This window comes from Pseudophryne corroboree, chromosome 12 (genome assembly GCF_028390025.1).
Source record: "Pseudophryne corroboree isolate aPseCor3 chromosome 12, aPseCor3.hap2, whole genome shotgun sequence".
In the NCBI taxonomy this organism is placed as follows: Eukaryota; Metazoa; Chordata; class Amphibia; order Anura; family Myobatrachidae; genus Pseudophryne; species Pseudophryne corroboree.
Genome location: NC_086455.1, coordinates 61,310,600 through 61,336,365, shown reverse-complemented (window position 1 = coordinate 61,336,365; position 25,766 = coordinate 61,310,600). Strand labels below are relative to the sequence as shown.

Below are 25,766 nucleotides of genomic sequence, written 5' to 3'. Positions count from 1 at the left end.
CACCCTTCTCGTTCGGGCACAAAAATCTAACTGAGGCTTGGAGGAGGGTCATAGGGGGAGGAGCCAGTGCACACCAGCTAGTCTAAAGCTTTTACTTTTTGTGCCCAGTCTCCTGCGGAGCCGCTATTCCCCATGGTCCTTACGGAGTTCCCAGCATCCACTAGGACGTCAGAGAAATAGGATTTTAATTACCGTACCTACCTGTAAATACTTTTCTCATAGTCCGTAGAGGATACTTAATTTCTTAAAGTGCCCAAGGCTCCTAGTAGACGGGTCCACTAGGAGCCATGGGCACTTTAAGAAATCAATAGTGTGCACTGGCTCCTCCCTCTATGCCCCTCCTACCAGACTCAGTCTAGAAACTGTGCCCGAGGAGACGGACATATCCTGAGGAAGGATGTAACAGAACAGTGGTGAGATTCGAACCAGCACACACAAACAAGAGGAAGCCATACTAACCAACTTGAACAGGAACAGCAGCCGCTGAACCAACAACATTACTTAACAAAGTAACAGTGCAGGAGAAACGAAGCACCGGGCGGGCGCCCAGTATCCTCTACGGACTACGAGAAAAGGATTTACCGGTAGGTAATTAAAATTCTATTTTCTCTTACATCCTAGAGGATACTGGGGTCCACATTAGTACCATGGGGAGGTACCAAAGCTCCCAAACCGGGTGGGAGAGTGCTGAGGTTCCTGCAGAACTGATTGACCAAACTGAAGGTCCTCAGAGGCCAAAGTATCGAACTTGTAGAACTTAGCAAACGTGTTCGAGCCCGACAAAGTAGCTGCTCAGCAGAGTTGTAAAGCCAAGACACCCCGGGCAGCCGCCCAGGAAGTACCCACCGACCTAGTAGAGTGGGCTTGTACTTTAGGAACCGGCAATCCTGCCGACGAAAAAGCATGCTGGATAGTAAGCCTGATACAGCGAGCAATAGACTGCTTTGAAGCAGGACACCCAATTTTCTTGGGATCATAGAGAACAAACAGCGAGTTAGATTTCCTGTGACGAGCTGTCCGCTTCACTTAGATCTTCAAAGCCCTCCCAACATCCAAGGACTTTAAGGTAGCAGAGGTGTCAGTAAGCACCGGAACCACAATAGGTTGGTTGATATGAAACGCAGACACCACCTTACGAAGAAATTGCTGACGAGTTCTGAGTTCAGCTCTATCTTCATGAAAAATCAAATAGGGGCTATTGTGAGACAACGCCCCCAGTTCGGACACATGCCTTGCAGAAGCTAAGGCCAATAGTGTAACGGTCTTCTACGTAAGAAACTTTACGCCAACCTCCTGTAAAGGTTCAAACCATTCCGATTGTAGAAACCGCAACACCACGTTCAGATCCCAAGGTGCCGTTGGAGGCAAAAAGGGCGGTTGGATGTGCAGAACACCCTTCAAGAATGTCTGAACCTCAGGGAGGTAAGCCAATTGTTTTTGGAAGAAAATGGATAAGGCCGAAATCTGGACCTTTATGGAGCCCAAACAGAGTCCCACATCCACACCTGACTGCAGAAAAGGAGAAAATGTCCCAGTTGAAATTCTACTGGAGGAAATTTCCCATTTTCACACCACGAGACACATTTTTTCCAAATATGGTGGTATTGGTTAGACGTTACCCCTTTCCTGGATTGAATCAGGGTTGGAATAACCTTGTTCGAAATGCCTTTCCGGGCTAAAATTTGACGCTCAACTTCCATGCCGTCAAACGTAGCCGTGGTAAGTCTTGATAGACGAAAGGCCCCTGTTGTAGAAGATCCTCCGAAGAGGTAGAGGTCACGGGTCCTCTAGGAGCATATCCAGTAGATCCGCGTAACAGGTCCTTCTTGGCCAATCCGGAGCAATGAGAATTGCTTACACCTTTTCCCTTTTTATTTTTTTGAGAATTCTTGGGATCAGTGAAAGAGGTGGAAACACGTAAACCATTTGGTAGACCCATGGAGTCACCAGAGCGTCCACTGCCACTGCTTGCGGGTCCCTCAACCTGGAACAATACCGCTTTAGCTTCTTGTTGAGACGAGAGGCCATCAGGTCTATCTGTGGAATTCTCCACCGACGTGTTAAGGACTCGAACACCTGCGGGTGAAGGCCCCGCTCTCCCGGGTGGAGGTCATGTCTGCTGAGGAAGTCTGCTTCCCAGTTGTCTACTCCCGGAATGAAGATTGCTGACAGCGCCACCGCGTGTCTTTCTGACCTGAGGAGAATTCTTGCTACCTCTGACATTACTGCTCTGCTCTTCGTTCCGCCCTGTCGGTTTATGTACGTTACTGCCGTCACACTGTCCGACTGAACCTGAATGGCGTGATTTTGAAGAAGATGCGATGCAAGTAGCAGGGCATTGTATATGGCCCTTAGTTCCAGAATGTTGATCGGAAGAATGGTTTCCTGACTTGACCATTTTCCTTGGAACTATTCCCTCTGGGTGACTGCTTCCCAACCTCTGAGGCTTGCGTCTGTGGTTAGCAGAACCCAATTTTGAATCCCGAACCTTCGACCCTCGGTCAGGTGAGAAGACTGGATTACCAATGCTTTTTCCAATCGAAGGAATACCTTCTGTTCCTCCGTATCCAGTATCATTCCCAGAAACGTAAGCCTCCGTGTTGGTTCCAGGTGGGATTTTGGTAGGTTCAGAATACATACGTGATCCTGAAATAGTTGGGTTGAGAGGGCAATGCTGTCCAACAACCTCTCCCTGGAAGGCGCTTTTATCAGCAGGTCGTCCAGGTACGGTATTATGTTCACTCCCTGCTTGCAAAGGAGAAACACCATCTCTGCCATTACCTTGGTGAATACCCTCGGTGCCGTGGAGAGGCCAAATGGCAGGGCCTGAAACTGGTAGTGACAGTCCTGTAGTGCAAACCTTAGATAAGCCTGATGAGGCGGCCAAATCGGAATATGAAGGTACGCATCCTTGATGTCCAGAGACAACAGGAATTCCCCCTCCTCCAGACCTGAGATCACCACTCTCAGAGACTCCATCTTGAATTTGAACACCCTTAAATACAGGTTCAGTGATTTGAGGTTTAAAATGGGCCTTACCGAACCGTCCGGTTTCGGTACCACAAACAGGTTGGAGTAATAACACTTGTTTTGTAGTTGAAGTGGAACTGGGACAATGACCTGAGACTGTACCAGTTTTTGAATTGCTGCCTGTAAAGTCATACTTGCTTCCAGAGAAGCTGGTAAGCCTGATTTGAAGAATCTGTGAGGTGGGAGTTCCTGAAACTCCAGTCTGTATCCTTAGGTGAAAAGGACTGTGACCCAGGGATTCTGGCAAGATGTTTCCTAAACGTGACTGAAATAACGTAACCGAGCTCCCACATGCCTGTCTTCCAGGCAGTGTGGACCACCGTCATTTATTTATTTTATTTATTATTTATTACCAGTTATTTATATAGCGCACACATATTCCGCAGCGCTGTACAGAAAATATTTGCCCATTCACATCAGTCCCTGCCCCAGTGGAGCTTACATTCTATATTCCCTACCACATGTACACAGACACATTCATACTAGTGTTAATTTTTGTTGGGAGCCAATTAACCTACCAGTATATTTTTGGATTGTGGGAGGAAACCGGAGTACCCGGAGGAAACCCACGCAAGTACAGGGAGAATATACAAACTCCGCACAGTTAGGGCCATGGTGGGAATCGAACCCATGACCTCAGTGCTGTGAGGCAGTAATGCTAACCATTACACCATCCGTACTGCCCATCCGTACTGTCATGCTGAAGGCTTTGAGGAAGCAGACCCGGAGGTCTGTTCCTGAGAACCTGCAGCTGCTGGTTTTCTGGGTTTACCTCTATTACCTTTATAGGCTGTAGAAGAACCTTTGTATTTGCCTTTGAATTTCGCTGTGCGAAAGGACTGCAGAGTTGGAGCAGAGTAGGTTTTCCTAGCTGGGGTTGCTGCGGAAGGAAGGTACGTATATTTACCCGCCGTAGCCTTGGATATCCACTTATCCAGTTCATCTCCAAAAAGGAGTGACTAACCAGCCACACGTGTAATGGCGGCTGCGGCACTGGAGGGGTTGACCCTTGTGCCCGGCGCCATGTTGCGGACAATAGGCGCTTGGCGTCACTGTTAAATGTACTTACGGCACTGGGCGCAGACTGTTTCAAAATATGTTTAATGATGTGTCTTAACATGTCATATGTAGTGCTCTGTGCACAATTGCAGGAATGCATGTTTAAATGTATTTATATTTAAGATGTGCTCACCTGTATTTTAAAGGGAAAAATGCACTTACTATAGCTGTCTGAATAATCATCTCCTATCTTCTGTGAATAGGAAGTGGCATGCTAATGGCCCTGTCCTAGCAGAGAGGTGTGAATGACAATACCTTTTGATGTGTAAGTTCCTTAGAGAAAGATGCTAATCACGGGGGATCTCCTTATCCCATATATAAAAGTCTATGGGCTTGGAACCTGTTTCATGTAGCTGATTTAATTGATATACGAATCCTCAATGGTAGATGCAGGAAGGAAGAATATTTGTTTGGTAAATCAAATACAAACCGTATTTGAAGCTATGTGTTAAATGTATCAACGGTGAAGTGTAAGCTCCCAGGTGGTAGGAATTGGAGTTTAAATTATACAAAACTTTGTCTGTGTGTGGCAGGAAAAAGGAAATAGCTTTTTTGCACTTACTGACATCCTTGTAAAATGTAATTTATTTATATTTTGTGCGATAACCTGATTGATTGGAGAAGACAGGGATGGCTTACCCCCCTTTGGTACTGTGTGGAAAATTGACATAAAAAGGATGCCTGCGAACATCCAGTGTGTATTATACCATTTTGATTCTGCTGTAACATCTTGCTGTATAGCTCAGCCTTTTTGAAGGCTGTATTTGGGCAAATAAAGATCTTCTGCCTAAAGACGACGCTTCATCTTGTGACTTGCAGGCCTATGCAAAACATAGCCCCGTTCTCCGGCTGTCCCGGGAGCACCCCAACGTCTCCAAGTTCCGCCTTCTGCCAGCTACCGGTAGAGGACTAGTGGGGATTCGTCCATGCCACACAGATGTGGTAAGGCAGCATGTCGGCACATACAGAGCAGAACCGTGGTTCCAAACGCCACGGCAGGTTAGGAGTTTGGTGGTGGCAGCATAAACCTGCCCACGGCGTAGTGGGTGGAGTCAGTAACAGGCGGTTACTGACGGTAAGCGGGAATCCCCTATGTGGCCAGGTCCCGTGTGACCTAAACATCCAATCTGTGTACTGGGGACCGGACGCGAAAGCGGTGATGTCTTTCGTACGAGACCGTCCGGTCACAGGTAGGTTTTCCACGCCTTTCCTGGAGTCTGCATCCGCAGTCCACTGGCGTAGCCACAATCCCCTACGCACGGACACTGCCATGGCAGTGGTGCGTGCATTTAGCAAACTAATTTCCTTTATGGCCTTCCCCAGAAAGTTAGCAGAGTCTTGAATATGCTGCAGGAGTAAAACTATTTCCCCCCTGGGTAAGGTATCCAATCCGTCAATTAGGTTACCTGTCCACTTTGCAATGGCTTTAGTGTGGGAACTGAATTTCTATTCATCAGGTCAACCTGTCACGATCCGGGTATCTGGACGCCATTTCTTACCCATCAGATGCCTCCTAAGGCTGGCTCAGCGCTCCAGGACCGGATCCCATCTGTTATCCTGATGTGTACATTCCTGTATCCTCTCCTGTCACTCTGGGACGCTGTCACAGTAAACGCCATATTACACCTGGCATGGCGTCTCCCGCGGCCTCCGCCGCCGTCCCTGAACTTCTGCATGCAGAGTGTCTGAGTGGCGATTACGTCAGCCGCGGCCTCCGCTGTGTCCGCGTGGTTGGATGTGCATCTGTCAGCCTGGCGCCTCCTGTCTCCGGTGGCCGGCGCCGCCATTACTGTTTTCATTACCACATGGATTACAAACCAAACTTCCCTCCAAGTGTCTGCATGGGCGCAGCCATCTTGGATTCTGTCAGCTGATCATTTCCACCAATCTGTTCTCAGTATTGATAATCTGCATAATTGCCTAGCCAATCCCTTCCTTGCTGCAGGTATAAATACACTGTGCCTGAGCAAGGAAGGCGTCAGTGCTTTGGTTGTCAAACCTAGTTCCTGTTTGTCTCTCTCCTGTGATTGTCTTCCAGGTTCCAGCTCCTGTCTCAAGACTTCCACCATAGAGACCCGCACCAGCATTCCACCTGCGGTGTAGCCTGACTCTCCAATCCATTGTGGATTCATCTGTTTCCAGCTACAACATTACCTGCTTCCAGCTCAGCTTCCAGCAGAGTACAGCTTCCCTTAAAGGGCCGGTGTCCTTTCTACACTTTACCACTCTCTACCGGTATTATTATTTCTCCGCTCTCAAGTTCTACATTTCAGTTCATATTTCATCGCTCCCAAGTTCATTTATTATTTAACTGGTTCCAGCCAGTATCCACTCCGTGCTAACAACAGTCTGGTTCCAGCCAGTATCCACAGCAGCTGTTTTATCTTCAGCAACCCAGCTTTTCCTGGAACACCAGCTGGCACAATCCTGGGTTATCTCCATTGCTACAGTCGGGCCTGGTAAGGACTTTCCATCTAGAAGATCATAAGAACTATCTCACACTACCAGTGCCCTGTGGCTCCTGCCATCCTGTAGTACCCAGGAACTGTATTTATTCTTTGCTGACTTTTACGTTTTCTTTTACTGCTGCTGTGTTGCGGAGTTGTCATAATAAACATCATTGACTTTTATCCAAGTTGTCGTGGTCACGCCTTCGGGCAGTTATTATTCATGTTACTTACATGTCCAGGGGTCTGATACAACCTCCCAGGTTCCGGTACATCTCAGCCCCTACAACTGAGGCTGCCTCCCGTCAGCTCAGGCCCTCAATTGTGACAGTAAGCACTGACCTAATGAATCCAGCCGGAGACCAGGATCAAGCGGCCAGGCCGATGCAAGAACTGGCAGCCCGACTAGAACATCAGGAGGCTGCACAGGGCCACATCATCCGCTGTCTCCAGGATCTCTCTACTCGGCTGGATGGGATTCAGACAACTCTCCGTGGATCAGGCGCGTCTGGTGCGTCAACCACAGTGACTCCAGCTATAACCCCACCCACCTTACCCATTTCTGCTCCACGTCTTCATCTTCCAACGCCAGCAAAATTTGACGGATCTCCAAGATTCTGCAGGGGATTTCTCAACCAGTGTGAGATTCAGTTTGAGCTACAACCTGGCAATTTTCCCAGTGACCGTACAAAAATTGCCTACATTATTTCTCTTCTCAGTGGCTCAGCCCTTGATTGGGCATCACCGTTATGGGAGAGGTCCGACACCCTGCTATCTTCCTACACTGCCTTCGTGTCAACATTCAGGCGCATCTTCGACGAGCCAGGCCGGGTAACCTCAGCTTCATCCGAGATTCTCCGTTTACGCCAGGGGTCACGTACTGTAGGACAATATCTGATACAGTTCCAGATCCTGGCATCCGAACTGGCATGGAACGACGAGGCCCTGTATGCTGCATTCTGGCATGGCTTATCTGAGCGTATTAAAGATGAGTTAGCTACCAGAGACTTACCTTCTAAGTTAGATGAGCTAATCTCACTCTGCACGAAAGTTGATTTACGTTTCAGAGAGAGAGCAACTGAGCGTGGAAGATCATCTGCTCCAAAATCTTCTGCTCCTCCTCCTCGTCAACTGTCACCATCTAAAGATGAGCCCATGCAACTTGGCCGTTCCCGTTTAACTCCTGCTGAGCGCCGAAGACGTCTCTCCGAGTTTCTCTGTCTCTATTGTGCAGCTCCGTCTCACACCATTAATGCCTGTCCCAAACGTCCGGGAAACTCCAAATCCTAGCTCGCCAAGGAGAGGGCCGGCTAGGAGTAATGATCTCCTCTCCATCTCCTCAAGATTGTAATCTCCCAGTCTCACTTCAAGTTGCTCAACGTTATCGGAACGTCATTGCCCTCCTTGATTCCGGAGCAGCTGGGAACTTTATTACCGAAGCCTATGTTAAACGGTGGTCCCTACCCACCGAGAGACTTCCTTCGTCCATTTCTTTAACTGCCGTGGATGGCAGCAAAATTTTTGATGCAGTTATTTCTTTAAGGACTCTACCAGTTCGTCTGAGAGTGGGAGTTCTTCATTCCGAACTTATTTCTTTTTTAGTGATTCCAAGAGCCACACATCCTGAGGTCCTGGGCCTTCCATGGCTCCGTCTTCACAATCCTACAATTGATTGGACGACTACGCAAATCCTGGCATGGGGTCCCTCCTGTGCTGAGACATGTTTGTTTAAAGTATTGCCTGTCTGTTCTTCCTCCCCCAGGTCGTCTGATGTTCCACCTCCTCCATATCAAGATTTCACGGATGTGTTCAGTAAAGCTTCTGCTGATATCCTTCCTCCTCATAGAGAATGGGACTGTCCGATTGATCTCGTTCCAGGGAAGGTTCCACCTCGAGGCCGAACTTATCCGTTGTCTCTGCCTGAGATGCATTCTATGGAGGAATATATTAAAGAGAACCTAGTAAAGGGGTTCATTCGACCTTCTTCTTCTCCAGCCGGCGCAGGCTTCTTTTTTGTAAAAAAGAAAGATGGTGGTCTGCGGCCGTGCATCGACTACAGAGGTTTGAACGACATTACCATCAAGAACCGTTATCCTTTACCCCTGATTACTGAGCTCTTTGACAGAGTTAGCGGAGCTACCATCTTTACAAAGCTGGACTTGCGAGGTGCATACAATCTCATCCGGATCCGTGAGGGTGACGAGTGGAAGACCGCCTTTAACACCCGTGACGGACATTATGAGTACCTCGTCATGCCCTTCGGATTGAGCAATGCTCCAGCTGTCTTCCAGCATTTTGTCAATGAGATCTTCAGAGACATTCTATACCGTCATGTCGTGGTCTATCTAGACGATATCCTCATTTTTGCCAACGATTTAGAGGAACATCGTTTTTGGGTTAAATAGGTTCTGTCCCGTCTCCGTGTCAATCATCTCTATTGCAAATTAGAAAAATGCGTCTTTGAAGTCAAGTCCATTCCGTTTCTAGGGTACATTGTGTCCGGTTCCGGACTAGAGATGGATCCTGAGAAACTACAAGCAATCCAAAATTGGCCGGTACCCTTAACCCTCAAAGGGGTCCAGAGGTTCTTAGGGTTCGCCAACTATTACCGAAAGTTTATACGAGACTTTTCCACCATTGTGGCGCCTATTACTGCTTTCACTAAGAAGGGTGCTAACCCGTCCAAGTGGTCTGAAGAAGCCATGCAAGCATTTCATCTTTTAAAACAAAGGTTCATCTCTGCGCCTGTTCTGAAACAGCCTGACATCGACTCTCCTTTCATCTTAGAGGTGGATGCCTCCTCCGTTGGAGTAGGAGCGGTGTTATCTCAGAGGGCTAAAGATGGCCATTTACACCCTTGCAGTTTCTTCTCCCGGAAGTTCTCCCCAGCTGAGCGCAACTATGCCATTGGCGACCAGGAGTTGCTAGCCATCAAGCTCGCTCTAGAAGAGTGGAGGTATCTGTTGGAGGGAGCTTCTCATTCAATCACCATACTTACAGACCACAAGAACCTTTTATACCTGAAGGGCGCACAATGTCTCAACCCTCGTCAGGCCAGATGGGCACTTTTCTTTTCCAGGTTCGACTTTAAACTCCAGTTCTGTCCGGGCTCTCAGAATCGCAAGGCCGATGCCCTTTCCCGCTCATGGGAGCAAGAAAATGAGTCAGAGTCTTCAGACAAGCATCCTATTATAAATCCGTTGGCATTCTCCACGGTAGGGATGGACTCTACGCCCCCATCAGGGAAAAGTTTTGTGAAGCCGATGCTAAGGAAGAAGCTCATGCATTGGGCCCATGCTTCCCGTTTTGCCGGACATACAGGTATCCAAAAAACCCTGGAGTTTATCTCTAGGTCCTATTGGTGGCCAACTCTGAAAAAGGACGTCTTGGAGTTTATTGCATCTTGCCCAAAGTGTGCCCAACATAAAGTATCCCGCCAGTCGCCTGCGGGGCAACTGGTTCCACTATCCGTTCCCCGTCGACCATGGACCCACTTGTCGATGGATTTCATTACAGACTTACCCATGTGCAACAAGTTCAATACCATCTGGGTGGTAGTTGACCGGTTCACCAAGATGGCACACTTCATTCCTCTCACCGGTCTTCCGTCAGCTTCCAAGTTGGCTCAAGTATTCATACAAGAGATCTTCCGACTCCACGGTCTTCCTGAAGAAATTATCTCAGATCGAGGAGTTCAATTCACAGCCAAATTCTGGCGAAGTTTATGTCAAGTCCTCCAAGTCAAGCTAAAGTTTTCCACGGCTTACCATCCTCAGACCAATGGTCAAACCGAGAGGGTGAATCAGGACTTGGAGGCCTTCCTCCGCATCTATGTGTCCTCCTCTCAAGATGACTGGGTTCAATTACTTCCCTGGGCCGAGTTCTGTCATAACAACCAGTATCATTCTTCATCTGCTTCAACACCATTCTTCACTAACTTTGGATTCCACCCTAAAGTCCCTGAGTTCCAACCGCTTCCAGCAACTTCTGTTCCCGCAGTGGATATCACCTTGCATCAGTTTGCCAATATCTGGAAGAGCGTACGATCAGCTCTGCTCAAGGCATCGTTCAGGTACAAGAAGTTTGCGGATTAGAAGCGTCGAGCAGTTCCTGCTCTCAAGGTGGGTGATCGGGTATGGTTATCCACGAAGAATTTGAGGTTAAGAGTTCCCAGTATGAAGTTTGCACCTCGCTATATCGGTCCTTTCAAGATTGAACAAGTCATCAATCCTGTTGCTTACAGACTCCAGTTGCCTCCCTTCTTAAAAATACCAAGGACATTCCATGTTTCCCTGTTGAAACCACTGATCTTGAATCGGTTTCATTCCTCACTTCCTCCAACTCCGAAAGTCCAAACTCAACGAGGCGTTGAGTATGAAGTGGCCAAGATCCTGGACTCACGTCACCGTTACGGTCAACTACAATATCTTATTGACTGGAAGGGTTATGGTCCTGAGGAACGTTCATGGACCAATGCTTCTGATGTCCATGCTCCTGCCTTGGTCCGGAGATTCCATTCCAAGTTTCCTCAAAAGCCAAAGAAGTGTCCTGGGGCCACTCCTAAAGGGGGGGGTGCTGTCACGATCCGGGTATCTGGACGCCATTTCTTACCCATCAGATGCCTCCTAAGGCTGGCTCAGCGCTCCAGGACCGGATCCCATCTGTTATCCTGATGTGTACATTCCTGTATCCTCTCCTGTCACTCTGGGACGCTGTCACAGTAAACGCCATATTACACCTGGCATGGCGTCTCCCGCGGCCTCCGCCGCCGTCCCTGAACTTCTGCATGCAGAGTGTCTGAGTGGCGATTACGTCAGCCGCGGCCTCCGCTGTGTCCGCGTGGTTGGATGTGCATCTGTCAGCCTGGCGCCTCCTGTCTCCGGTGGCCGGCGCCGCCATTACTGTTTTCATTACCACATGGATTACAAACCAAACTTCCCTCCAAGTGTCTGCATGGGCGCAGCCATCTTGGATTCTGTCAGCTGATCATTTCCACCAATCTGTTCTCAGTATTGATAATCTGCATAATTGCCTAGCCAATCCCTTCCTTGCTGCAGGTATAAATACACTGTGCCTGAGCAAGGAAGGCGTCAGTGCTTTGGTTGTCAAACCTAGTTCCTGTTTGTCTCTCTCCTGTGATTGTCTTCCAGGTTCCAGCTCCTGTCTCAAGACTTCCACCATAGAGACCCGCACCAGCATTCCACCTGCGGTGTAGCCCGACTCTCCAATCCATTGTGGATTCATCTGTTTCCAGCTACAACATTACCTGCTTCCAGCTCAGCTTCCAGCAGAGTACAGCTTCCCTTAAAGGGCCGGTGTCCTTTCTACACTTTACCACTCTCTACCGGTATTATTATTTCTCCGCTCTCAAGTTCTACATTTCAGTTCATATTTCATCGCTCCCAAGTTCATTTATTATTTAACTGGTTCCAGCCAGTATCCACTCCGTGCTAACAACAGTCTGGTTCCAGCCAGTATCCACAGCAGCTGTTTTATCTTCAGCAACCCAGCTTTTCCTGGAACACCAGCTGGCACAATCCTGGGTTATCTCCATTGCTACAGTCGGGCCTGGTAAGGACTTTCCATCTAGAAGATCATAAGAACTATCTCACACTACCAGTGCCCTGTGGCTCCTGCCATCCTGTAGTACCCAGGAACTGTATTTATTCTTTGCTGACTTTTACGTTTTCTTTTACTGCTGCTGTGTTGCGGAGTTGTCATAATAAACATCATTGACTTTTATCCAAGTTGTCGTGGTCACGCCTTCGGGCAGTTATTATTCATGTTACTTACATGTCCAGGGGTCTGATACAACCTCCCAGGTTCCGGTACATCTCAGCCCCTACAACTGAGGCTGCCTCCCGTCAGCTCAGGCCCTCAGTTGTGACACAACCATAGACTGTCTTAAGAATAGCGTCTCTTTCTCATTATGGGAAAATTTAGTAGAAATATTCGATATCATCCCTTTAATGGAAGCTAACCATGGGGGTTCTGCCCCGCTAGCGTGAGAATGTGCACTATCCTGAGTACAGGGTAGTGAGTCTCCGGGGGAGGAAAGACACTCAGCTGCGCAGGAAACAGTCCCTGGACATGGTAACGTGAAGAGACACACACACACACCCACAGACAGAAGGTGAAAACACAGTTTAACCCACACAGAGCCCTCAGGGAGACACAGAAATTGGAGCCAGCCACACAGTGCCCTTGTAGCCAAGTAAAACTTAGCTGGGTCACCACACTAAGTCCCTTAATAGGGCTTCGTATACTACAACACTCCCCCCCCCCTTCTAAGACCCCCGGTACCACTGAGGAGATATGGAGTCTTTGTGGAGGAGCAGCGCTCCCCTGTGATTCCTGTCAGTGTAAGCTGCAGAGGGAAAATGGCGCTGGTGAGCTGCTGGATCCGCTCATAGTGAAGCCCCGGACCCTTAATGGAGCTCGGCTTCCCGCTTTTTTATACTGGCCTGAGGTAATTTTTATGCGTAACAGGGTTAAAACCCTTGTTAGGTATGATAGCCAGTGTGGGTATGCATTGGTGGCTCAGCGCGCCCCTCACAGTAAAGTAAAACAATGCCGGACATAACACAATGAAGCCTGGCCGGATCAGTGAGATCCGTTCAGGGCTTCATTGTGTACAGTATGAAAAGAGTTAAAACAGTTAAAAGTGTGAAAAGAAAAAATGCGTGGGGTCCCCCCTCCTAAGCATAACCAGCCTCGGGCTTTTTGAACTGGCCCTGGTTGTTTAAATACCGGGGGGAAATTGCCTGGGGTCCACCGTATTTTTAAAACCAGCACTGGGCTCCACTAGACAAGATAATGCCACAACCGGGGGACACTTTTATATAGGTCCCAGCAGCCGTGGCATTACCCCAAACCCCCCCCCCCCAACTAGTCAATCCTGGCCGGGGTTCCCTGGAGGAGTGGGAGCCCCTTAAATCAAGAGGGGACCCCCTCCAGGCACCAAAGGACCAGGGGTGAAGCCAGAGGCTGTCCCCCCCATCCCTGGGCGGTGGATGGGGGGGCTGATAGCCTTTGTTTGTATAAAATAAAGAATATTCTTTTTTGTCGTGGAACTACAAGTTCCAGCAAGCCTCCCCCGCATGCTGGTACTTGGAGAACCACAAGTACCAGCATGCGGGGAAATAACGGGCCCGCTGGTACCTGTAGTTCTACAACAACAACAAAATACCCCCAAAAAAACCACACACACACACACACACCTTGAAAGTATAATTTTATTCAAACACATTTACACACTCATACATACTTACCTACATCTCACGTCCCCTTGTCCAGTAGTATCCAATAGGGATACCTGTGGAAAAAAGACCCAAATACTCACCTATTCTGCAGGGATGATCTGTCCTCTTTGTTCCAGTAGTAATCCAGGGGTTTAAAAAAAAAAAAAAAAACCGAACCACACCACTAAAGGGGATCCATGTTTACACATGGATCCCCTTTCCCCGAATGCCGGGACCCCCGTGACTGCTGTCACTGGAGATCCCACCGGCCAATCAGGGAGCGCCACGTCATGGTGCTCTCCTGATTGACAGGCCAGGAGCGCACAGCCAATCAGGCTGAGTGTAGCGGCTAGAATAGAGTTTATTGCAGCTCCATTCTGGCTTATGATGGGAACTTTGCGGTCTGCAGCAAAGTTCCCATCATAGGCTAGAATGGAGGACCGCGATCCTCCAGTCTAGCCGCTGCGCTCCGCCTGATTGGATGTGTGCTCCTGGCCTAAAAAGGGAACACATGTTCAATTCTTCCCCGGTATTTAATCAACCAGGACCGGCTCAAAGAGGGGGGACATAGGAGGAGGGACCCCATGCAAAAAAAAATGTTAAATTTTTAACCAATTCAGACCCTTTTCCACAGATAAGCACGCACGGATCTCACTGATCCGTGCTCGATTATCTGAACACGCCACCAAAAAGCAGGTCTATTTTAAAACTGCTTTTTTTTTTTTACGAATTCTATGCTTTCCCGGCAGTGTTTGGCTATGGTCGGCAGTGATTGAGAATACAAATTCTTAGTAAATTACTGAGTTGCATCAAATAACAGGCGCGTTTGACCAATGGTCTATTCATTTGTATTTGTGACCTCTGCCGGGAAAAACAATACGAATAGCCCCAACACTGCCGAGATTTGTGTTTAGTAAATACCCGAGATGACACTTAGAAAAAAAAAAGCAAACTAGGAAAAAATCAGGACCTTAGTCAATATACCCCCAAGAGAGATAACCAGACTACAATGCACTAACAGGGGGTAATTCAGAGTTGATCGTAGATGTGCTAAATTTAGCACATCTACGATCATTTACTCTGACATATTGGGGGACGCCCAGCACGTGGCTAGTCCGCCCGGCATGTCAGGCCGCGTCCGTCCCCCCAACCCCGCACAAGTACAAAAGCATCGCTCAGTGGCGATGCTTTTGTATTCGACAAGTAGCTCCCTACCTGCGCAACTCCTGCACACTGGCAGGGAGCTGCTTGTCACATCCCGGGTCGCATCGGCTGCGTGTGACATCATGTAGCCACCGCGGCCCGCCCCCTGCACGGTCCGGGCACGCCTGCGTTGCCCGGACCACCCCACCCCTCAAAAAAACCTGGCGGCTGGATGCCGCCGGCCCACTTCCTCCCGCCCAGCGAACGCCTCTGCCTGTCAATCAGGCAGAGGCGATCGCTGGGCTGAGATGCCGATCGCATCTCTGGCATGCACATGCGCACTGCGGCGCATGCGCAGTTCAGACCTGATCGCCCGCTTTGCGAAAACGCACATCAGCGATCAAGTCTGAATTAGCCACATAGTACAAGGATCATAGTGCAGATGTTACATGGGCCCAAATGTATTAAGTCATAACAAGTAATAATGTGGAGACGGAAAGAGGGATAAATGACCAGCCAACCAGCTACTGTCATTTTTCAAACACAGCCTGTTACATGACAGTTAGGAAGCTGATTGGCTGGTCATTTATCACTCTTTATCCGCCTCAACTTTATCACGTGTTAAGGCTTAATACATTTGGGCCATGATGTGCAATATCCTGTATACTATTAAAGAGGACTGCAGAGGCTGGGGCAGGACTTCATGGTTACTTTCTCCAGGGCAGACCTCGGTATATAAAGTAGGATCTCTTTCCCTGGGTTACTGGCTCATTGTCAGAGCGTGAAGCTGAGGTGTAATTTAATGCTTCAGAACAAACAGGCCTTGGGACTCTTGCAAGCTGCAGACCATCCGGCTCCAGCGGTGACATTAGACGCTCTCTCACTAGTGACCCGATACGCCCCGACCTTGTACACTGCGCTTCTAGTTTCCTCTCACTTACTTTTATGTTTGAAGCTCAGTATAACCGCTAGTGTCTGTAACTTTTTATCCAACATGAATTATTTGCAAGGCAGTTGTCATACATTTACATAATATAATAAATATGATATAAAGTGACATATATGAATAAATATGTATGTGCAATTTAAACAAAAAAAAAGTAAACTCCACTTAGAAGAGTATTCTAGTGAAAATATCTACGTAATGACCAGAATAGCTGCTCCGCCGGCGTCACGTGATGTGCGAGAAGGGGCAACTCTCTCCAGCTGGACATAACAAGTGATGGTAATGGTCATAACAAGTCAATACATACAAAGCTCGTGACCAGGTGTGTAGAAGTCCGTGGCCAGGAGACATACAGGTCACAAATCCATTATATACAGATGTATCCTCATACATCATTGCTGCAGTCGCAGCACCAAGCAGCTCCTTCGGTGTGCCTGGGCAGTCTTTTTTTACGATAATGCGTCTTAGTCACAACGTGAGTAGGCCGCAGCGCGATGCAGCTAGGACGCACCTGGAACTGTGCTAATTCATTTGATGTGACACTTGTATACCTGTGCAACCGAGTCTCTGAACCTGTTCTCGATGTAGCAGCCGCAGCATTTCCATTGTGCCCCTTATACAGACTCAGGGGTCTATGTACTAAGCCTTGGAGAGAAAGAAAGTGGACAGAAATAAAGTAGCAACCACCCAGCTCCTAACTGTCACTTTTCAAACACAGCCTGTAACGTGGCAGTTAGAAGCTGATTGGCTGGAGAGCAGCTTCTCAGATTGGCGTATCTGGAGAAGCGACCGGCAGCTCTATGACATTTGAAAATCTGAGAAGCACCGCCTGTGACGTGGGGGTCACTTGGGACATGCAGGGTTATACGAACACATTCGCCACCACCAGCAAGAGGGATTTTAGCGTCTAAATGCAAGATAGCCTTTGCTTCTACCTGTTGCGCACACATTGCAATACTTAGAAAAAGTAGGTAGACGTGGGCCACACGAGGCCTTAGGTTCTAAGAATCACAGAATCAGGACTAGAATTTGTAAGTTTAATTCCAAGAATACTTCAGAGCTTTAGTTACAAAAGGTGTTGCAAACATTATTAGGAATATTTTAAAAAAATACACACAGAGTACACTACAATCTCAAACACAAATAAAGAGGTAAGAATTCCGAAGCCTAGACTTACGCACAAATCTAGAATCCAGCCGTGGGTATGACACAGATTAATTGAACGGCCCAGAAGGGGGTACTTCCTCCATTGTCTCTAGTTCCATGCCCTTCCTGCTGCAGTTGAGTACATAGGAGCCACTGAGTGAAGCACCGATCATAATCAGCGGCGCTCCGCCCCGTGACCTGGACCCGGCACTGTGGATTCAGACGTCACCTAATATACATGTGCGCTATGACAGAGGAGTGCGGGCGTGGAGGGCAGCACGGCTGTTAATGTGTGGCAGAGGTAGGAAGGCAAGAGCAGCGATGTGTAGTGGGCAAAAGAAGCGGTGGCAAACAGAACAACTTCAAGAAAGTGCAAGCATATGCGGGTGGGCAGGGGCATTCCATATTCCTGGTCACTTTTGAAAATGTTTTATATATAAATAAAAACCGTTTCATTGAGTGCCGCCTCTGTCCTCTATTAGCTAATTATTTATGGATGGCACCGGGGCCGCCGGGAGGGGAATTAATACTTAACGCGTAAATATTCTATAAAAAAGATAAAATGACTACAATCTGTTGACCCCTAAGGAGACCACTTCCCAAAGGCAAAGCTGTTTGTTTTTTTTTATTTCAGTGTAGGTTTTAATTAACAAACTATTCATTGTCTTCTGTATGGGTTTTATTTATTTATTTTGTTCCCTGTCCCAATAGGATTTAAGTTTATTCATTGGATGGTGTAACGGTTAGCATTACTGCCTCAGAGAACTGAGTTCATGGGCTTGATACCCACCATAGCCCTAACTGTGTGGAGTTTGTATATTCAACCCATGATTGCGTGGGTTTCCCTGGGTGCCCCGGTTTCCTCCCACAATCCAAAATTATACTGGTGAATTGTCAAAAAGTCACCCTAGTGTGTAAGTGTGTACATGTACATGTGTGTAGGGCAGACTAGATGGGCCAAGTGATTCTTATCTGCTGTCATTTCTCAAGTCTATGTTTCTATGATATGTTGTTGGATGGGTCCAAGAGATGGCATGGGGGGGGGGGGGGGGGGGGTACCAACATTTATCTTGCCTCCGGGCAACTGGGATGAAGTTACGCCACTGAAGGCCAGATTGTATTTTTAGCCCACTTCAATGGAGTACTATACAAATTAAACATCTGCATGGTAGATGCAGCACAATTGCATCATCTACCTCAGGGGCAAGCAACCCTTGGCCATTGTGCCACAAGGTGGCACTCAAGGCGGTGTAGAGAGACATCCGCAGGTTACAGCATCTCCAACTAGTGCGCTGCTTCCCTCCCATTCCACCTTCCCAGTAATCTGTGAATCTCTGTGGCTGGACTATCCATACATAGGAATACCAGGATTATATAGCAGTTATTCACTAGAGTGCACTTGCACCACCTCTAACACTTGTACAAAAAATACATCTAAAAAGGAGCCATTACACGCATTCATGACTCTGCATTTCTGTTGGCAGGGCCTCTCTGGGTATGCCTTTATGCAAACACCTAGCAACACCCCTGGGACCATAATGTGAAATGCAACTGAGCTGCATAAGTCTCTACATCACCTGTACTTAAGAATTCTCAGCTCTGGAGCATGCGCAGCGCAACAATGCACAAGATAGCTCTGCAAAACTGACTTGCATTCAACTCTGCATCAGATGAAATTTGCCAGCATGTGACCTGTTTAACTGAAGTCGTGGTGAGCAAACCAATATGCCTCAGTGTTTGACCCCTACCAGCCCCGGAGGAGAACTACAGGAATAACGATTACCGCTGGTGGTTTCTTGTAGATCATCAGTATAACCCAGAAAAGGAACGTACAAATGACGGCTACTGACACAGCTATGGGTGATTAATCTCACAGTTTATAACCCCTACCCGAACGCAATGGATTTGGTTAATGAGCCAGGACTCTTGTCGGACATCAAATGCATAGTGACTGCACCTGCCAAGCAACTAGTTCTCAATCCACAACCTGTCAACACAACCGTATTATAGGGATGATCAGCACAGAGAGCTGGGATGTTTCCTGGCTCGCTCATCTGATAAAGTGAAGATATCCAGCTAACAAGATTAGTCTGATATGGTGATCACTGTCCTGCAATCATTAAGCAACTCCAATACTCTATAGAGATTTAAAACTTTGTCAGCAAAAGAGAAAGAGGAATTTAAATGACAAGTGTTTTTGGTGATTTATAAAAAAAAATTACCATTTAAATTCTATTACAAAGTGGAGTTTGTTTTTATTACTGTTAATTCTTATGCTATGTTCAGCAGGGTTTTAAAGGAGTGTAGTATGTGTTGACGGCGCTCGGGCTCCCGGCGACCAGCATACCGGCGCCGGGAGCCCGACCGCCGGCATACCTCAGCGTGGCGAGCGCAAATGAGCTCCTTGCGGGCTCGCTGCGCTCACCACGCTATTTATTCTCTCTCCAGGGGGGTCGTGGACCCCCAAGAGTGAGAAAGTGTCGGTATGCCAGCTGTCGGGATTCCGGCGACGGTATACTGTGTACCGTGATCCCGACAGCCGACAAACTGAAGACCACCCTTTTAAAGGATCCCGATCAATTATACTGGAACCCATTTGTCCCTATACTGTTAAGAAACCTGGTTCTAGACCATCCAAACCCCTTGGGCCTTTGATTACTATACCTTCATACCTCTTCTTTAGTTTTCTTTCTGCTTCTCTCTATGTTTTATTGTATACCGGACTGCTTGGGAGATTGATCTTCTAGATTTGGAGATGTCTCTGTGAATGGATCGACAGCCCGTGACTTCTGGCAGGTTTTAAATATTTTCAGTTTTATCTTATTTTATTTTAGATATTGTGTTTATATCTGGAGAAATTGATGCAATGTATCTGTACTGGTGAAAATTATCACACTATATGTTCTTTATTTTTTTCATTTATATTGTACTCACAAATTCTATTCTCTGCTATTATCTGTTACACACACGTTCTTTTTATTGGAATGTTTAAATGTTTTACTTGTTGAAAATGTTGAAAATGTGTTTGATTTCGCCTTGTTCTATTGTGAGACTGAATATTCTATATCCTACTGTCCTCTGGCAGGACAACCCTATGTTCGCACTGTTATACCTTACTATTTCAATATTCTTTGTCTCAAATTGCTATCATTTTCATTTTTGTAATGTGAGAAGTCAGAATAAAAATATTTTGAAAGAGACTGTGAGGGTAAAGGGAATCTTATTTTGATTTTCTGTCCGTGGGCTGCCATCGTAGTGGCATCAGCTTTGTGCTGATCATTCCGGGGCTAGTTGAGGATTCGGGCAAAGGAATGTGATCAGAACAATTGCACTTATTTTGATATTCAAAAATGCAGGATTGAATGTACCTTAAACAATTCAGACCCCAACCCAAATTCTCATCCCTGCAAAGGTATAATAGATTGAGAGGTGGAGTATAACAAAGATGCCGTGAACATGGCTTGTGAAAACAGTTGCCAGCAACTATATAATAATTCAAGGATTATATGGCTAATGTTCAGTTAATGATAGCTATTGTGCATTTATAATTCTGCTACGTGTGACAAACACACTAAGCCCAAACCCCTTCCAATCTTGAATAGCTTGGAAATGTGAATTATTATTTTCCTTTATATAGTGCCGCAAAGGGTCCACATCACCTAACTAATTACATAAACATATGAGCAAAACAAGAAAACAGTGACTAGAGTACATGACAATGCAGGACAAGCACACGGTATATAAACTTTCTGCATCAGCAACCAGAACACTCAAATAAGCAGCAGGGTTAGGTGCTGCTGTAGGGAGTATGGAGTAGATGACAGTATAATACCGCATTCAGATCACAAATGCCGGATCCCACCCGGTAAGAGAAACGTGTCCTTACCGGGTGGGATCCGGCACTTGCTCTGCTATGGTGGCTTTCCGACCCGGCAATATACCGGGTCGGTTGCCATAGCAGCGGTGGGGCGCAGCAGCAGCAGGGCGGGGTTGGAGGCGGCGCTGGGAGATGAGCTCATCTCCTGCGCCGCCTCTCCCTATGCTGTGAATGGGAACCGTGTTGCATCAACGCGACTCCCATTCACACTGCACCTGACCCGGTATTCAACCCGGGTATAATCCTTCTTTTATACCGGGTTGAATTACCGGGTCAGGCGACCCGCTAATTCCGGTAGAGTGCTTTCACATCGCACACTGACCCGTGTCGACACGGCAATATGCCGTGTCGATACCGGGTTATTTGTGCGATGTGAAAAGGGTATAAGTAAGGGAAAGCACATGAGGGGAGAGGGCCCTGCTTGTCAGGGGTTACATTCATAATAGGATGCTCTCAGGATAACCGTGTCTAACATGAAATGCATCCAATGCACAAGGGATTGTTTCAACAATTCTGGACCTGATTCAGTCAGAAGTGGACGCAATGCCACAGTTTGTGGTTTTGAGCGATTTCTTTGTACTGCGCATGTGGGTTATACATCTTTAAATATTTTTTTATTTAACTAGTATTATATAGGGGAAAATTGGTAAAATCATGTGGGCCAGATGAAACGTTATATGCACAGATCTTTAATTGTTTGGGCAAGTGTAAATAAATGGCATCCAAGCTCTCGTTAGAGCATGATGACCTATGCATTACCTGGTGCCCTTTGGGAGCTACTTTCTGAGTCATAAGAAAGAGGCTCGCCCTACTACAGAGGATGCTGGTGAGATCCACCTGGCTTTCCCTATATAAGCATATTCCCATACACTACAAACCGCTCAGCCACTTACAGCAATTGTAGATGAAATACATACACATCTATTTATTGAAAGATATTCTCTGAAAAATAACACAATTTGAAAGCACATGTTGTGCGCGTCAAATTTATTTGTAAAAAGAAAACCAGACACAAAACCATACACACCACAGTAACACATGATCTGATAAAGGAAATACAATACATACATGAATGGTAAAATAGGTATTGCAAAATGAGAGATTATATGTAACTATGGAACTACTATGTTAATCGCAAATGAAAACTACATATCAGTAGCAGCAGAAGTATAACAGACTGCAAGGCTGTAGAAGAAGTGGTCAAAAACAATAAGTTAGAAGCTACTGGACCTCTTGCAGCACCGTAGGTTTACAAAAACACATCAGTCTTGAAAGAAGGCTAAGAACCCGTCTCCAACATGCTTATCATATTTGCTTCATCAGGATATGGTGTATGTATTTATGCAACAAAGGCACTCTTGAAGTGATGCAATAAACTTGTTAGTGTATTGCATCACTACCAGAGTGCCATGGCATTATGTATTTTACTCATGGAACTTGGATTTAAATATCATTGTGGAATGTCCATCCTGTTCTTGAGAGAGAGTAAATTAGATTGACAACATAATCCATAGTTGTCTCCGTCTCCCTGCTGATAGTATCCTTACGCAACGATTTACAATAATGACACGGATTGTTCGTCTGTGGGTTACAGCTAAAGAAATTGTGCTCCCTTGCCACTCATGTGGGCATACAATCCTAGTTTTTGTAACTCTTTTGTGTGATAAAAGCTATAGGCCAGTGGTTTCCAAACTTTTTTGAATCACGGCGCCCTAGAATATCAGATTTTTTTTCACGCCACCCCTAGGCCAAAAATATCTTATAGAGAAATTTAGAAGGAAATATTACATTAAGTACATCGCGTTTATATGTCATCCTTAGGGTCAGTTGTGTGGTGAGGGACAAGATTTGCTTCTGTTTGGTCACATATTTTATGACTGGCAGCCACCAGCACTGGTTTTGCCTATTCTATTGACCATGAATAATTTGAATTGGTCCTGGACCACCAACCCAGGGCACCTCTGCAAGTGTCCCGAGGCACCCCAGGGAGCCACGGCACACAGTTTGGGAACCTCTGCTATAGGCATTAATATTAGACATTTTCTAGCTTTCATTTACAAAATACATAGATTACACTTGTAATCAAAAGCAAACTATAAAATAAGTGAATTATTGTTCCTAAAACAAGGGATATCTGCATAGAACAGTGAGAAGAATTCTATTCCATGCAATCTGCTGCGATGCCTGGTTGCACACATATTGACCACATAGGGTACTGCCAAAATCGCAAGTTCCCCTGTGAAACTCGGTGGGGTGTGAGGCAGTGTTAAGTTTGTCAAGGTTTTTCAATTTAGTTTTAGGGTGCCTACACACCTGCGCAATGCAGCTCAGACCATGATCACTAGCTGATCGTGGTCCGATCCCCCCGCCAGCTCCCTGCTTCCCAATGCGCACGGGAAGCAGAGAGTGGGTCCCCCGATACCGAACCGATGCACGGTGGCATGTATTCACCGTGCATCAGATCGGGTGATCTTAACTGCAGTAGTCAAGCTCTCCAATCCGACGTGCAAGCGGCAGGTACGCGCATCGGATCAGAATCGTTAGCAGAAAAGGTACATTTCTGCAATGATAGTCTAGGTCATTTACTTAAAATTGTAGTTGGTTTATAGTCACGTTTTAGTCTTTTTCTTTTGCTGTGTTTTAGTCAGTGGATCTGAGTTTTCATTTTAGTCTAATTTTAGTAAAGGTTTTAATCATAACTTTTGCGAACAGTTTAATGATACTGTAATGGATTTTGCTGAAGAACACTTCTCTGAAATTCCCTTGAGAAGTTAGCATACCTTTAAATACTATATGTGTTTAGTAATCTAGGCTCAGTAGGCTGAGAATGTATTACATACGGAGTCTGACTTACCGTAGTGCTCCCATATATCATATACAAATGAATGCCTTAAGTTTGTGCAATAGACAATCATATATCCTTCCCAGCAGGTCATACTTATTTCCTGCACATACCTAGAACGCATAATTGTTCTATAAAAATGTCAAATCCTTCTTTCAGTGTTCATTTTGACAAGGATTTTAAATGTAGTCTTTGACACTTTTTTTTTTTGCTTTGTTTAAGTTAAGATTTAGTCAGTGGATCTTTGTTTTCACTTTAGTTCTGAAATAAACTGTAGTCGACGAATACTTTTAGTCAACATTTTTGTCTACAAAAATGAATACTAGTGAAAGAGGGAAAACGTGCAATGCCAGAGGACGTGATGAACCCACTTCCCCCAGTGTCCAAAATCAGGTTTGTAATATCCATAAATAGATATTTATTTCATATACAATATATTTTCATTACAATAATGTGTAATCCAACATGTAACAGTGGTAAATAACACAACACAATGACTGTGCCATGTGCAGTACCCTCTTGCTGTTCTGCCACAGTACAATAAATAGCAGGTTTGCCCTCTAGCACCAAACATACTAAAATTATTTGACAATCAGTTATTCGTATAAAATGTCTTTGGCAACCCCAATATTTCTGCTGACATTGAGTTCTCCAAACACAGGAAAAGTACAGTAATATAGGACAGAAATCATTGTTACATTGTAAAGGAATTCACTTCTATTTGTTACTGCTTTCTATTTGTACCAAATGCCAAATGTTTAGCCTCACTACAATCACTTAGAGAATCAATTTGCACATTTTTTTTTTACAGTTTTAATAAAGTGAGTTTAAACAATATATCAGAGAATCACTTGTGACCTATAACAACATCCACATACATTAATAATATAATGGATATAATCATTCTTATTAACACAGGTCACAGTATGCAATAAAAAGGATTGTATTAGTTGGCTACACTGGGATGATTCATAATTGAAACATTAACATTAATCAGAATGATACACACATGCCTTCCACTACGGAATAATATAACAGATGCCTTAATAATGTACTGATCAGCAGCAGATCGCTGACATACTGTGTAGCATGGCTGTTACAGGAGGGTTATTGCACTCTACACCAGGCATGCCCTAAAAGCCAATGGCAGTATGCAGTGAATACAACCTAGTTGCTGTTATAAGTCACAGATAGCAATGCATCTACTGTACATGGTATAAAGACCTATGCCAGCCTCTTACCCGCACTCAGGTCAGCAGAGACTCCCTGCTCCGTCTCCTGCAGCCACTGACTGACTGCTGAGCCTTCTGATGTCTGACAGTGACAGACTGCACTGCCCTGCCCGGCCCGTCCGTCTCCATAGCAACACTGCACCCGCCTTCTGAACACATCCAACCAGCGGCTGCTGCTTCTCTCCCGCCTCTGGGGTAGCTTTCTGGTACTGCCTGTCAATCACCTGTATTCCCTGATTTCCCTCATTATATGGAATATATAAAGATATCGCACATGATATGTGATATATAGCTATTTGGGATTTATTATTCCAGAATTCTACTAGTGTAGATCACTGTACCAACTCGTTAATAAATACAATGAACAGAATTCTGTCATGCTGCTGACCTGGCAACCTTAAGAGACCAAACAACAAGTGCCCAAGAGGAGACAATGTGCTTTCTCTATATTCTCACACTATACATGAGCTAATTATTTTATCAAAGCTATAATGGCAAATTAATTAACATTTATATTTTTGGGTCACATAAGCTTTCACTCTAATACCACTTTCATACTGTCTGAGGAGGGTCGCACCCGGGAGCCTGACACGGGAGCTCCCAGTGGGCGACCTGCCTCAATACCCCCTTTCACACCGCAGACTGCAACCCGGTAATATGCCGGGTTGGTGACGTCGGCGGTGACGCGGCGATGGCGGTGCTGGGAGAACACATGATCTCCAAGCGCCGCCCAGCCACACACTGTGAACGGGAAACGGGTCGCACTGACCCGGCTCCCGTTCACACCGGACAGCGAGCCGGGT

The 25,766-nt window shown here is 46.2% G+C and overlaps 1 protein-coding gene across 1 annotated transcript in view; it reads right to left on the bottom strand.

Moving 5' to 3' along the window:
- The window catches only part of CDKL1 (cyclin dependent kinase like 1), a 132,076-nt gene extending 106,964 nt beyond the window's left edge, over window positions 1–25,112 (bottom strand). Inside the window, exon 1 of the mRNA XM_063947558.1 lies at window positions 24,973–25,112. The gene's annotated coding sequence lies outside the window, so the exon portion shown is untranslated. The remainder of the gene's footprint in view (window positions 1–24,972) is intronic.
- Between the last annotated feature and the right edge of the window lie 654 nt (window positions 25,113–25,766).